Source organism: Myotis davidii, unplaced genomic scaffold (assembly GCF_000327345.1).
Source record: "Myotis davidii unplaced genomic scaffold, ASM32734v1 scaffold67, whole genome shotgun sequence".
Classification (NCBI taxonomy): Eukaryota; Metazoa; Chordata; class Mammalia; order Chiroptera; family Vespertilionidae; genus Myotis; species Myotis davidii.
In genome coordinates this window covers 958,490-971,356 of record NW_006298521.1, presented here as the reverse complement: position 1 = coordinate 971,356, position 12,867 = coordinate 958,490, and the positions used below count along the sequence as shown (strand labels likewise).

The window sequence follows — 12,867 nt, the reverse complement described above, 5'->3', positions numbered from 1 at the left end:
AATTTGTTGTGGTTTTTTTGTTTGTTTGTTTGTTTGTTTTTGTTTTGTTTTGTTTTTTGCTTAGATATTACAGGCAACTAGATCAATAAAATACCATATAAAAACCTATAACAAAAGCACCAGAATCACTATTTGGCTCCCAAAGGCAATCACTTTCAGTTTTGTTGATTACTTATTTCCTGCACTTATTTCATATCTCTAAAAGTGTACATATACAGCTATTTCTTTTTAAACTAGTACTTGCTATTCGAATCTTTATGCAGTGATACTTGTTCTAATAAGTTGTTTATTTTATTTCTTTTGCGCCCTAAATTCATGAAAGAAATGTCAAGTAACTTGTTATATAACTGTAAATAATGTAAAAAATATTAAAAATTAATTTTAAACAAATTTCTTTACACATTAGTTATTCTTTCACAATGCAGTCATTTTGACGGTTTTTGGGCAATATAGGTATATACTAAATTTCAGTCTTTCTAGTGTTAAAATGTGAGACCCAAGACAGAGAGGCAGGGATGTAACTCAGCTGTCGCTTATTGAGGGAAAGCTGCTCTGAGCTGCGTGCTCCAGAGCAGACCGGCTCCTCGCAGGTGAGCTCACGCAGGAGCGCAGGCAGCTGTAGCCTCCGCTGGGAGCCCTGGCAGGCCGGAGCAGGTGAAAGATGCCGTGCTCTGGGCCAGCTGTGCCAGGAGCACCCCTCTCAGCAGGCACGGGAGCTGGACTCCAGGAGCTCCCCAGGCCCAGGAAGGTCTGCTCTTGCCTTGTGTTTGTGCCCTCGGGCTGTCCTCGGGCGTGGAGGGGCCTGGCCTCAGAGGGAGCCGTCTTCCCGTTGAGCTCTGAAGTCAGCACACATGGTGGGCCGCGGTGCGTCCTGAGTTTTAAGTCCAGCTGGTGCTGCAGTCCCTTTGCCAGCCCCGCAGGCAGGCGCTCACTGACTTCCGTTCTTCCCTTGTTCTGTGCTCCACTCACGGGCATCTCCTTCCCCATCTTGGTGATTAGCTTTCCTTTAAGCCTTTGGGGGCCTGAAATGGAGATGCTGTTTTGGTTTCTGTTGGGAGAGGCACATGGTATTAAGCTGTAAACACGGAGAAAGCATTCTTTGGCTGCTTTGTTAGAATTAGGAATGTGTGGTTTGCTTTTTTCTTCCCCATTCTTCTTTTCTTTGCTATTATCATAAGTTCTTTAAGTGAATGCGTTATTAGGGGAAAAAAACAAACTTTTTTTTTCTTCATATAGCTGCGTGCATTCTTTTCACATGGGCAAGCAGGTGACCTAGTCTATCCACCTCTTTTCCCCAGGGAAGTGGTCTTGGCTGAGATGAGCTGTCCAGGTTTGCGCTTGAGACCTCTCCACCAGAGGGTCCATGGAGGAGCTGTTCAGTTCTCTCCTCCTCCCGATAGAAAGATTCTGTGCATGCACATGTGTGTTTGATCCCATGTGGCCAAACATGCACGCACACAGCTTTCAGTACAGGCATCGCTTCATTTTAGAAATAAGTTGGTGCTGTGTGAGAAGTTCATTATGTAAACACAGCTATTTGGCCACTTTGATCCAAAATTATCTCTATGAAGGTCGGTTTCATTTATATACGTGAGAAATCTCTGTGATGCCTTTTTCATCAAAAATGTTTTACCCCCTTTGTTGTTTCCAAGATTAAATTGTACCTGCCACACAGCAGGCATTCAGTACAGTTTTCTTGAATGAGAGTTTGTTTTTAAAATATTTGTTGTCTGGTGCATACTGAGCACAGTTTTAGGTTCTGAAAATACACAGCCAATAAGACACAACCCCCCTTTTCAAGTAGTCTGTATTTTAGTATAAAATATCCTGGCTGCATTTTCAAACAAAGACATGCGATAAAAATGAAATAACGTTTTCAAATGAAAATTAATGTTCCTCTAATTTCTGGTATTCACAAAGCTTGAAGTAGCTCTCACATTCCCTGGTCTGTGTACATTGCTTTCCCTAGAGGGCCTTCTCGGAGGAAGTCAAGTGAGAGCAAACATGAGCCCTTTCTTCAGCGGAGAATCATTTTTTTTCTTGTCAGTTTCACCACAGATGCTTTCGGAGCTGATTTCTCTTTGGTGGGACTCAGTAAAGAGCTGAGTGTTTCTGTGCGGACACCAAAACCGCTCCAGCTCGGTTCTGAGAGCGCGGGCAGCCCTGCAATGGCGGGGCCGTGGCCTCTCGGCTGCTTTCCTCGGTCAGGAGCGAGTTGTGTAGAATTCAGCATATTGATTTGAAGGTTGAGTGTATAGGCAAGATCTGACTTGCTGAGAATTCCACTTTCTTTTGTAATGTAATCCCAGTTCAAGAAATATGTCAAAATTCATACATCAAGCTGTCACCATTTGCTTCCTGAACTTGCAGTTCCTGTTACAGTAAATGAAATTAAAATTCCTACCGGAGGACACATCTCGGGGGTGAGTTTGTTGCAGCTGTAAATTTTTTTAAAGGACCCAAGGACCCCTTTCTGTATCTTGTGGAATGATCAGCTTATTCTTTTACAGAAAAGGTGTAACATGATTTAAAAGGAAGGAACGTGCTAAATATGTAGATAAACGTAACCAGTTACAGCTGCATTACTGTGACCGCGGCCTACTAACCAGGCTTCCTGCCATTGGAAGCACTAACTGCTGCTCCCGCTCCCACCTCCGCTCGCTCTGGCTCACGAGGCTGTAGCTCCGTGAAGGTGGACACGTGTCTGGCCCAGCACCTGCCCGCGCCTGGTGTGGACAGTGGACGAGCACCCCTGTCACTGATGAACCGAAGCCTCCAAGCAGCTCAGTCCCTGGCTGGGAGCGACATCCGCGGGATGCTGACTCTGGAGCCCAGGCTGTCCCTGTAGCGTCCACCTTCACCCAGGGCAGACATTCGAGGCTGGCCCTTGGAGAGCTTTGACCGCCTTGGTTGAGGTCTTAGAGCGGACGGACACCTTTTGTAAAGCGGCGCACGCGCGGGCCCGCCTGAGAAGTCGTTCTGGACAGAGACTGCGTCTCAGTTCTTGCTGGGCTGTCTCTGGTCTGAGCCTTCTAGATGGGTCCTCCGACTTCTGGAGGGAACATCTCGGGCGTGCACATCTCTGAGAAGCACGGTCACGGCTCCTCGATGCCCAGGGGAGGCCGGGAGTCCCTGGGCCCTGGCGACCGAGCGGGTGGTCAGGCCCGGCAGCCCTTTCTTAGCTGCGCTCGGGGCTCTCTCCTGTGCCGCGTGGGGCGCGGGGGACAACAGGCGCTTCAGGGGCGTGAGTTTAACAGTGACAATGGTTATGTCCCAGGATCCACAGCAGGAAGCACCCGAGACAGGCGGGCACATCACCGAGCGCTGCATCTGTCGCGATGGGAATGCAGAATCCTGTAAAGGTGTTAGTTGTTTTCAGACTCATGTATTTATTGCTAGAGCTGCCAAAACCTACTGAGGAAAAAACCCAGAAATTTGGAAAAATGAAAAGAATTGGGGAATTGCTTTAACAGTACTAAAGTATTTTTTAAAATTAAACAGTTGACGATGCACAGAAGAGTATAGGCTAGTGGAGGAGAAACAGGCCCCGGAGAAGCTAACATGATAGGGTAGCCCCGGGATCCGGAGAAAAGGAGCTCGTTACAAAGTGAGTGGGAGAGGAGCTGGTGACGGGAAGGTTCGCCTCGCCCGCCACAGACCAACAGAACCCGGGGGCTGAGTCAGACAGCATGTTAAAGATGGAGCCAGAAATCTGTAACAACATTAATCGGTTTTTCAGAATAAGCAAGAATGTTTTATAAGTTAGAAATGATGATGCCCCAGCTGGTTTGGCTCATGATGGAGTGTTGGCCAGTGGACTGAAAGGTCCCAGGTTTGATTCCAGTCAAGGGCACATGCCCAGGTTGTGGGCTCGATCCCCAGTAGGGGGCGAGCAGGAGGCAGCCAATCAAGGATTCTCTCTCATCACTGATGTTTCTATCTCTCTCCTCTTCCTTCCTCTCTGAAATCAATATAAACATATTAAAAAAACGATTATCGTAGATTTGACTATAAATAAATGGGGACTTGGCCTTAAATCAGCCCAAATAGGTTTAAACCTAGGTTCTGTTGGATAATAGCTGGGTGACCTTGAGCGGGTTAGTTAGCCTCTCCGTGACTCAGGTTACTCAACCCAGAACAGGCATGTTAGTCGTCATGGCCGGGTGGGTGAGGCACACATGAGGTCAGGGTGTAAGACATTCCCAGCACGCAGTCCAGTCCCTGATGGTTACGCTGACCGCAGCCTTGTCTCCCTGGCTGGAAATGTTTCCAGTTATGGCAGCAGGATCTGCACCCAGTAAAGCCCTGTTTCAGGGGCACTTACTGTGCGGCTTCCACGCTCACGGGGCCACGGGCAGGGGAGTTCAGAGCCGGCCATAGCGTGCGGCCCAGAAGCCTGCTTCACGTCCTCGTGTCTGTGTTACCTGTTTATTAAGGTCCGCAGATACCTGCGTGCATGGCAGAATGAGCGAGGGAAACACTGTCATAGTGGCGGCAGTGATCTCTGGCTGTAACATCAGGGCGGGCGTGTTTTTCCATATACTTTTTGCCGTCTTTATAGTGAATGTGAATCAATGTAATAATAACAAGAAGATACTAATAAAAAGGGAAAGGGACTCGTGTCTAGAATTCCTGCTTTTCGCTGTGATGGGGAGAGAACTGCTTGGTTCATTGGTGACCGAAGGGATTCTTTATTTTGCCTTCACAGTAGTCATCTTCCTTGGCCAGGGCCTGGGCTTTAACAGTTATAACTTTAATTAGATTTTTAATTGAACGATGTTAGAAACTAAAACATTAGCATAAGATCTGCTAACAAACAGTAGCTGAGATGGGGATGGTAAGTGGTGGTGGTGGTGGTGGTGAGAGAGAGAGAGAGAGAAAGAGAGAGAGATTAGGAGAGGAGGAAATACACAGGCTATAGCACTATCCCCCCCTTTAAAGGAACAGTTTGAATTCGGCCCTTACGGCTAGGTGTTCCGATTTGGGCGCCTGGCTCTGCTGAGAGCGTGTGTGCTGAAGGCTCTGCGAGTGCTTTGACGCTGTGAAATGTCTTCCTGTCTCCCCGGGCTCATTTCTGTGGTTAAATGAGGAAAGTGCTCCTGTTTCATGTGCTGGAGAGTTCTCTCCTTTTCAAAGAAAACGAGTGGACCTGCCTGTCACGCATCTGAAACAGTTTGATCTCTAGCATATTTAGTTGTGTGTGTGTTTTCCCAGGCAGCACTGAAAATTAAGAGGATCAAAGTCTCGTTCCAATAAAAGACTTTTTTCCATCAGCATCAGAAGTCCCCCCCCCCCCCAAAGCCTCTTGTGTTTCTTGTTCTGATAGAGTTTAATTTCATACCCATCACACCCTAAGGGACCAAGAGTGAGATTTAGTCTCAAGCTGTGGCTTTCAGTCTGAATTTCAATCTGCTGCTGTGCTGCAGTTAAAGTCAGGGACCATTTTAACTCCAATAGGAATGGGCGCTCAGAGCTCCCAGTCCAGCTCCTCCAACCGGTGTCTGCGTGTGCTGTCACCAGCCGGGCCGCAGACGCTGGAATGGAAGGGGTCTGCCTTAGGCTGCTCAGAGTTCCCAGTGTCGGGCGGGCAGGTGTACCAGGATGGTCCGGCTCACGGAGCAGAACAGCGCTAAGTGCCTGGTGGGAGTGGCTCCCTGGGGACCTTCACTATTAACCTGTCGTCCTCAGTCAGACCTGTGTGAACGTGCAGACACGTTGGAGGGAACATTTTCAATGTGTCCATGTTTATGTGGCACGCTTCTGTCTTTCCTGAGAGCCAGCATGGTGAGACGGTGAGGAGAGCCCTGGCTGCCTCCTGGCGAGGCCCACGCTGTCAGCCCTGGAGCCACGTGCTTGCTCCCACGGGTCATGCTGCCCGTAGTGGGTGCTTATCTACGTTGGAGAAAAGGCACCAGTCATCTGGCCACTTATTAAGATCGAAAAGATGGAAATTGTAAAACTTAAGACCCTGGACAGGGTCTACGTCTAAATTGAACGACTGATAAATTGCATCTAAAATGAATAGTCACAGGGGAGGCCAGCCTGTGCGGCTGACTGGGACGGCGCTGGAGCCCTCTGTGTACATGGCGTGTTTCCTAGAGGGTAGTGTTCTTGTCCCCATCTTACAGATTTGTACATTGAGGCCCATCAGGGTTAAATAATTTGCCCAAGATCACACACAGCCAGTCAGGGGAAGAGCCACGTAGGAACCAGGAGGCCTGGCTCCTACCCAGGCTCCGTGGCCTCCCAGCGCCGGCTCCTCTCTCCCTGCTGGGTGATACTCCTCGGGAACGTGGCAGCCACAGGCACGAAGGCCCCTCCAGCTTTCTAGCGAGGATCGCCAGTCCGGTTTCTGTGTCAGTGAAAGCGGGCAGGATGGCCGCATCAGCCTCTCAGGTGCGCTCATCACAGGCGGTTTTTAGGGTTCTCTGCTTAACCAGGCTGTTCATAAGTAATATTCTGTGCAGCCTTGACTGACATTTTCAAATACATATACACATATAAGCAGAGAGTAGATGTTCTTTAATTAAAGAAAAAAAGTAGACTATTGTCATTAAAAGAAAATAGCAGTAGAGCTGTGACAACCTTCTTAAAGGCTATTTCCAGGATTTGTGTGACAAGTTTCTGGGAGGCCTTTGGGCCGCGTTCCGGGCGGGCCCTCTGCTAGGCCTGCAGGCAGCCACCGAGTGGCATCAGCACCGACTGTGTGTGTGTGTGTGTGGGGGGGGGTACAGTAGTCCTTTTGTGGCTGAACTGTTTGTGTTGTTGTGCCTCTTGTGTTACAAATCCTTCCCCATGTGGCTCTCAGCTCGTGTTTCTCTCCGGCATTTGAATAATTGGTTTAACGTGAGACTAATTTCTGGGGATGATTCATCGCTATTTACTCGGTAAGATTCAGGGCAGCGTTGAACTTACCCACTGGAAAAATCCAACAGGTAACTTAAAAAATAAATCATTTCCGTGGCAGAGGTGGGGTTTGGAGCTGAGTTTCCTCCTTTTAATTCCACCCCCACCCCCACCCCTGTCAGTGCCTGAGAGCGGAGGCGCGGGCCACCCTAAGACGAACACGCTTCAGGCGCTCTCCAAAGCGGAGCCCGCCTCCTTTCTGTGGCAAGGAATGACTCCGGTCTACACCTGCGCTCCAGAGCGGACAGCCTGGGGGTTGGGGTGCAGAGGAGGCTGGGGCGGCTGAGCAGGGCGGTGGGTGGGGGGGTGTTGACAGGAAGAATCAGACTGGCAGGCCTCTGGGAGCAAGGCTGCTGCGGGTGTGTCTTGCCTGCTGGAATTTCAACTCTGGCAACTTTCAGCTTCACCCTCCTTCCCCAGCCCCCACCCAAATCTCAGAGCTTCAGTGCCCACATGGGAGTGCCAGCTGCTCTGTTCCATTCCACGGAGGCGCTGCGGCGGCCCGCCACTGCCCGCTGGGATGCTGCCTCTGTTTCCCCTGCAGCTCCAGCAGCTGCGCTAGGAGAGGCCCAGGAAGCCTGCGGCTGGGAGCTGGGACTGTGGCCGAGGCTGGGGGGCGGGGTATCCGATTTAGAGTTGTGTTGTTCCCCTTGGGGTCCTTGGAGAATGTTGGAAAGGGAGGCGTGGATGTCCACCCGTGTCTTCTGCGAGTAGAGCTGTGTTTAGTCTTGAGAAAGCACTGCCAGTAGTTTCAGAAGAGCGAGCACTAAGCAGCGTGGCTAAACGTGGGGCACAGGGTTCAAGGGCTTTTACTCTGTGGACCTTGCCATCAAATTGTGCTTAGAATTCTCATGTAAAGTCACTGGTATTTTATTCTCTTTTATGCATTATTCTCTTTTGTACTTTTTGTAAACAATTTAGCTTGGATTTCTTAGAAAATTAAGCACTGGTACACTTTCTCCCATCAGGCATACTCATGGAGGCTACATTTTTACTAACTGGGCGTTTATTAGATGCCTGTGTATACTGTTTAGTCATTTTATTTAAATTTGTAAAAATGAAGACACAGAGCTGAGCCTTTGTGTGAGATGCACACATTCACCGGAGTCGGTGCTGCAGAGACCGGCTTAGCTGTTTGCGACCGAGTGGCGTCGGGAAGGCCGCGTGGCGGTGAGGGGACCCCTGACGCATCCTGCCCCCCACCCCCCCACACACGCCACTCCCTCATCGCCCTGAGCTGCCGGTGCTCCTGCCTGGCCTCGGCTCCCTCATCTGCAAGTGGGGCCACCTGGTTCCAGACGGGTTGTTGCCAGCGGGGGTGTCAGCACAGCACGCGCTGGCGGGGTCCTCAGGCTGAATGCGGGCTCCAGCCGTTTCACATCCGTGTCGGGGCTCGGAGAAGCCCGCCAGCCCCCCCTGACTGCGCTCACATACTCGGGGCCGGCGGCATCTCCATGTCGGGTTGTACGTCAGGATCTCGGGTCCAGACGTTAGATTCCAATGACAGACCTTGAAAAGCCTGAGTCCCCGCGGAGCATCGCCGGTTTCCGGCCGCTGCTGCTGCGTCGCCCCGTCCACAGCCTGGAGATGCGGGGTTGGCGCAGCGTGTCATGCTCGCACAGTGACCTGTGAGATGTGGTTTGGGGGCTGCCGAGGGCTCACGTGAGCACGCACCGGCCTGTGTGCCCTCACGCGGGCGGAGTACGGGAGCTGTGCTTGGGGCCGGTGGTGTGGTCTGCACGCTGCACATCGAGGGCCAGCAAATACGTGGCTTTTCTGGCCTTAGAATCATCAGGACCGCACGTGTGCACGGCTCCAAGAAAGAGGAGACTAAGCCTTCACAGCGTGCCGCAGACTTGATGGAACTCAGCTTCTGTGCAGGCAGCGGATCTCATGTCTCTGACGGCAGCCTGAAAACCACCGCCGAGAAACGCACACGGTGCCCACTGTGCCCAGCGCCTGCCCAGTGCTGGCGGGAAGGCGTGAGCGGGCTGGCGGAGCCTGGAGGAGGTGCCCGCCAGGGAATGGGGTGCCGTCTGGAAAGTGTGTTTTCACGATGGAGGAGACGGGCGGGACAGGCAGAGGATCCCCTCTTCACGTGGCCATGTGAAGCTGGAGGGAGGGCTTCCCGGGGAGGTGGCGCTGCAGACTTTCGAGGGGGAGCAGCAGTCAGTAATGTCGCAGGGGCCGGGCCACCTGACTGTTCACACGCTGGTCACCGTGCCTCCCTCCTCCGTAGGCACCGAGGAGACCGAAGGTGTACAGAGCAGTTGGGAGTGTCCGTGGCTTGCACACCTCCCCCCAATTACATACAGTAAAATGCACAGATTCTTGATGTTTCGGGGAGTTCCCACATGTGCTGTACCTGTGTGGCCATCGCCCAGCCACGGTCTGTAGAACAATTCATCTCAGGAAGCTGCCCCGTGGGGCTGCCCCCAGCACACCCTGTGCGGGGCTGGTGGCCTTGGACAGGAATGAGGAACGGGTGGCGCCGGGTCGCATTCTTCTCCGAGGTGGAGATGTGTGTGCTGAGCGCCGCATTCCTGTGCTTGGCCTTCCCTGGGCGCGGGAGCGGGTGCTGGGGGTCCTGGCTCCGTCGAGGCCTGACTCGGGACCCTGACGGGTAATGGCAAGCTTTGGCCATCTGCAGGCGACGTTCCGACTGCAGTCACGTGCTTTCCGTCAGTCTCCGTGCAGGCCAGCGCCTCTGAGTGTGTGTGTGTGCGTGTGCGTGTGTGTGTGTGTGTGTGTACCCACCCAGCTCCTGTGGGGTTTATTCAAGCAACAGGGGTGATCATTCCACATTCTTCCCTTTAGCTTAGCAGACGCCTCCTTAGGGTCTACCAGGAGCTCTCCTATGCTCATGTAGCTTCCGTGGAGACAGCTGTGGCGCGGCGTGGTGGGCCAGATGGGAGCAGAACGCCCGGTGGCCGCTCAGGAAGACGGACCCCGGCAGAGGCCTCCGGGGAAGAGCAGAGGGCTGATAGTCACTGCTCTGGAGCGCCTGGCTCGGACTTCTCCCTCAGCTCGGTGGGTTCTCTTGTGGTTGCCTCCATTTTGCAGGCGGGGAATCGGAGGGCCAGAGACGGTAGTCATGTGCCCAGGAGCACCCTGCTGTCACCTGGCATGAGCAAGAAATAAGCCTCCGTAAGCCACTGCCATTTGCGTGGGTTGTTTGTTACTGCAGCGTAGAGGAGCCTTTCCTGACGCTAAGAGCATCGGTGCGGGAGGGATTATGGGAGGGATCGGGAACCACCCAGGAGGGGACCATTCAGAGTGGAGGAGGGGCCCTGTGGTGAGGAGGCTGGAAGTAGGAGGGCGGATGAGTGGGGGAAGACTGAGGAAGATGGGAATCCATGAGCGCTTGCTTTCGCTTTCGGACTTTGGGGTCTGGGCTATTGTACTTGGTTATTGTTACCTTTTGGGAAAGTTAGCTTTTTATTGCCGTAGAATTGCAAGGACTGCCTTACTGCTTTAGCGTATTTATATTGGGGACTGTGAGCAGAGATTAAATACCATTTCAAATACATTTCATCGGGGCTCAGACTGCTTTTCACTCCTCACGCTCTCCTCGGCCCCAGCACAGTGCCTTGCCCTGGGCGCGTGTTCTGTACATCTTTAATGGTAGGAAGGACAAATGAATATTCTTAACTAGAATTACTTTTTCACAGTTAAACTTGCCTAAGTTCTTATGTAATGCCACAGTTGCTGCTTTTTCATTTCCCTGTAACTTTTATAGGAAGCGCAGGCACAAAAATGATCATTGATAAAATGATAATGCAATATAATAGCTAAAAACTCCTTTAAAAAGGTGAAAATTAATGTAGTGAAGATACATGGGTGCTAGAAAGTACTTTCCCTTTTGTGAACCTTCTGAATCCAGGGCATAGAAGATTTTATATAATTCGTTGCTCTATTTTTTTATCATACACCTCTTCCTGCTTTTGCCCAGTCATTATTAGTAATTACATAAAAATCTGTTTTAAGCTACACCCCAGGGAGTTGCAGGAGTTGGTTGCTTGTCTAAGTGGTCTTTAATTAAACTTAGGGGGAAAATTGAGGCCCTAATGATGGAAATGTTTTTTAAACGTTGTCTAAAACAGAAGGCTGATTGAGTGTAGTCAGGTTGAAACTGTACTTAAATGGATTAAAGTCTAATCTGGCTTTTCACAAAACCACCTCTGTCTGGGATGATGGAGGTGTGGTCCCGGTTTGAAGCAGGTGAAGGACCAGGTAAGCCTTTAAGAGTCTTCTGACTCCCAGGATTTTCTCATTTTAAAAAATGTCCTGTTTAAACATATGTTCTTCCTTCAGTTTATGGTTTAAGTGAGCTGAACAACAAAACTTATTCATCAAGGGTAGCATTACGCTCATAACCACTGCCGAAGTGACCGGCTTGACGTTGTAGGAAACAGTAAGGTCACTTTCTCTGTCCTCACTGGCTTTCGCCGCGCGTCTCCGGAACTGGCTCTGCGTTGGCTTCCCTTGGCCTGTCTCCCCGACTGGCCTGTCTGTGTCCCCCGAGGGCAGGTCTTAGCTGACTCTCCTCTGTGCGTGGCCCGGAGCGGCCTGCCGGCGCCTGTGCGTGCTGCCCCTGCGGGAGTGAGAGGAGGCGCTGCTGTCCTGCATCTCCGTGCCAGTGCCAGCTGCGGGGAGATCAGTTCAGGCAGGAGGGCGTGTAAGCACAGACTCCTTTCACCATGTTCTCTGCTTAATACTGCTCATTACACACACATTTCCATGTGGCACCTTCGAGTGTGTCTTCACACTCTAGTTTCCTAGTAAGAGTGTTTGCACTCCGCTTGGCTCGGCCATAGTCAGCTGCGGGCCCTCCCGGGGAACCAGGTGGTCCGTGAGGACTCTTCCCTCTAGTGCTCAGGAGGCCAGTAACCTCGTCTTGTTGGAAGCTGATGAGATGATAGGAGCTTCCCTCCTGTCTCATCCATTGGCCTGTGGTAACGTTGGTTTCACTTAAGGTCCCAAACCTGCTGGAGAGGTGAAGTGAAGGCCTGCTCACTGCCCCCTGAGAGCACGGAGCCTCAGGCGGGAGCTACAGGGCCCCCGGGCCTTGGCCAAGCCCCCAGGATGCAGGGCTGCCGTGTCTGCAGAGCCGCAGCCTCCCCGCGCCCTCTGCCTGCTCTCCTGGCCTCCTCTCTCAGACCTCGCTCTGATTTTGCTTATGGCGCCGAGTGGCCACCACCCGACTCTTTGCCCAGCCCCACCCCTCCTCTTGAGCCTGCTGGACAGATGGCGTCCCTCTGCACCTCCTTCCAGAACCTCCGTGAGGGGGACTGCACAGCTTCCCTTGGGCTCGTGGCCATCCTTTCCAGCAGCTTTCCCCGCTGACCTGGAGCACCCCACTCTGCAGAGGTCCCCTCAGCTCTGCAGCCATCGCTCCTGCTCCCAGCCCAGGGCCTCTCCGCATGGCAGTGCAGAGTTAGGGTTGGGCGGAGGGTTTCTCAGCCAGACTCTCCGGCCGCCCTCCCGCCGCCTCCACCCTCGAGCCGGGACTCGCCGAGGCACCCACTTTGCATCTGGCTGGTCCAGGTCAGCCTGGCCTCGTCTCTTCCGACACCAAAACGTGACTCGCTGTTTATTATCCTGTGTCTTTACCAGCGGCCGTTTTGTTGACTTTCCCCGTCACCCTTTGCGGGTAGATTTAAGCTAAGATAGGGTTTTCTCTTTTTTGGTATCAAACCCTTGCATGCTTTGGGGAAGAGGAGCTAAATAAGCTTTAAACAAGCAAAGAATTTATTCAAAACTATTAAAATGAGACTCTCTGGATGGAACAAATAACAGAATCCCAGAACCACAAACATATTTAGTAAGCTGTGCAGTTACTCAAATTCACACGCTTCTGCTGCTCACAAGCTCTGTTGTTCTCTCGGTGTCCGGTGCCTCGAGCAACCGTGGGCAAACTACGGCCCGCGGGCCGGATCCGGCCCATTTGAAATGAATAAA

The 12,867-nt window shown here is 51.9% G+C and overlaps 1 protein-coding gene across 1 annotated transcript in view; it reads left to right on the top strand.

Moving 5' to 3' along the window:
* Positions 1–12,867, top strand: part of ATXN10 (ataxin 10) — a 102,441-nt gene that overhangs the window by 45,308 nt on the left and 44,266 nt on the right. The window lies entirely within an intron of this gene.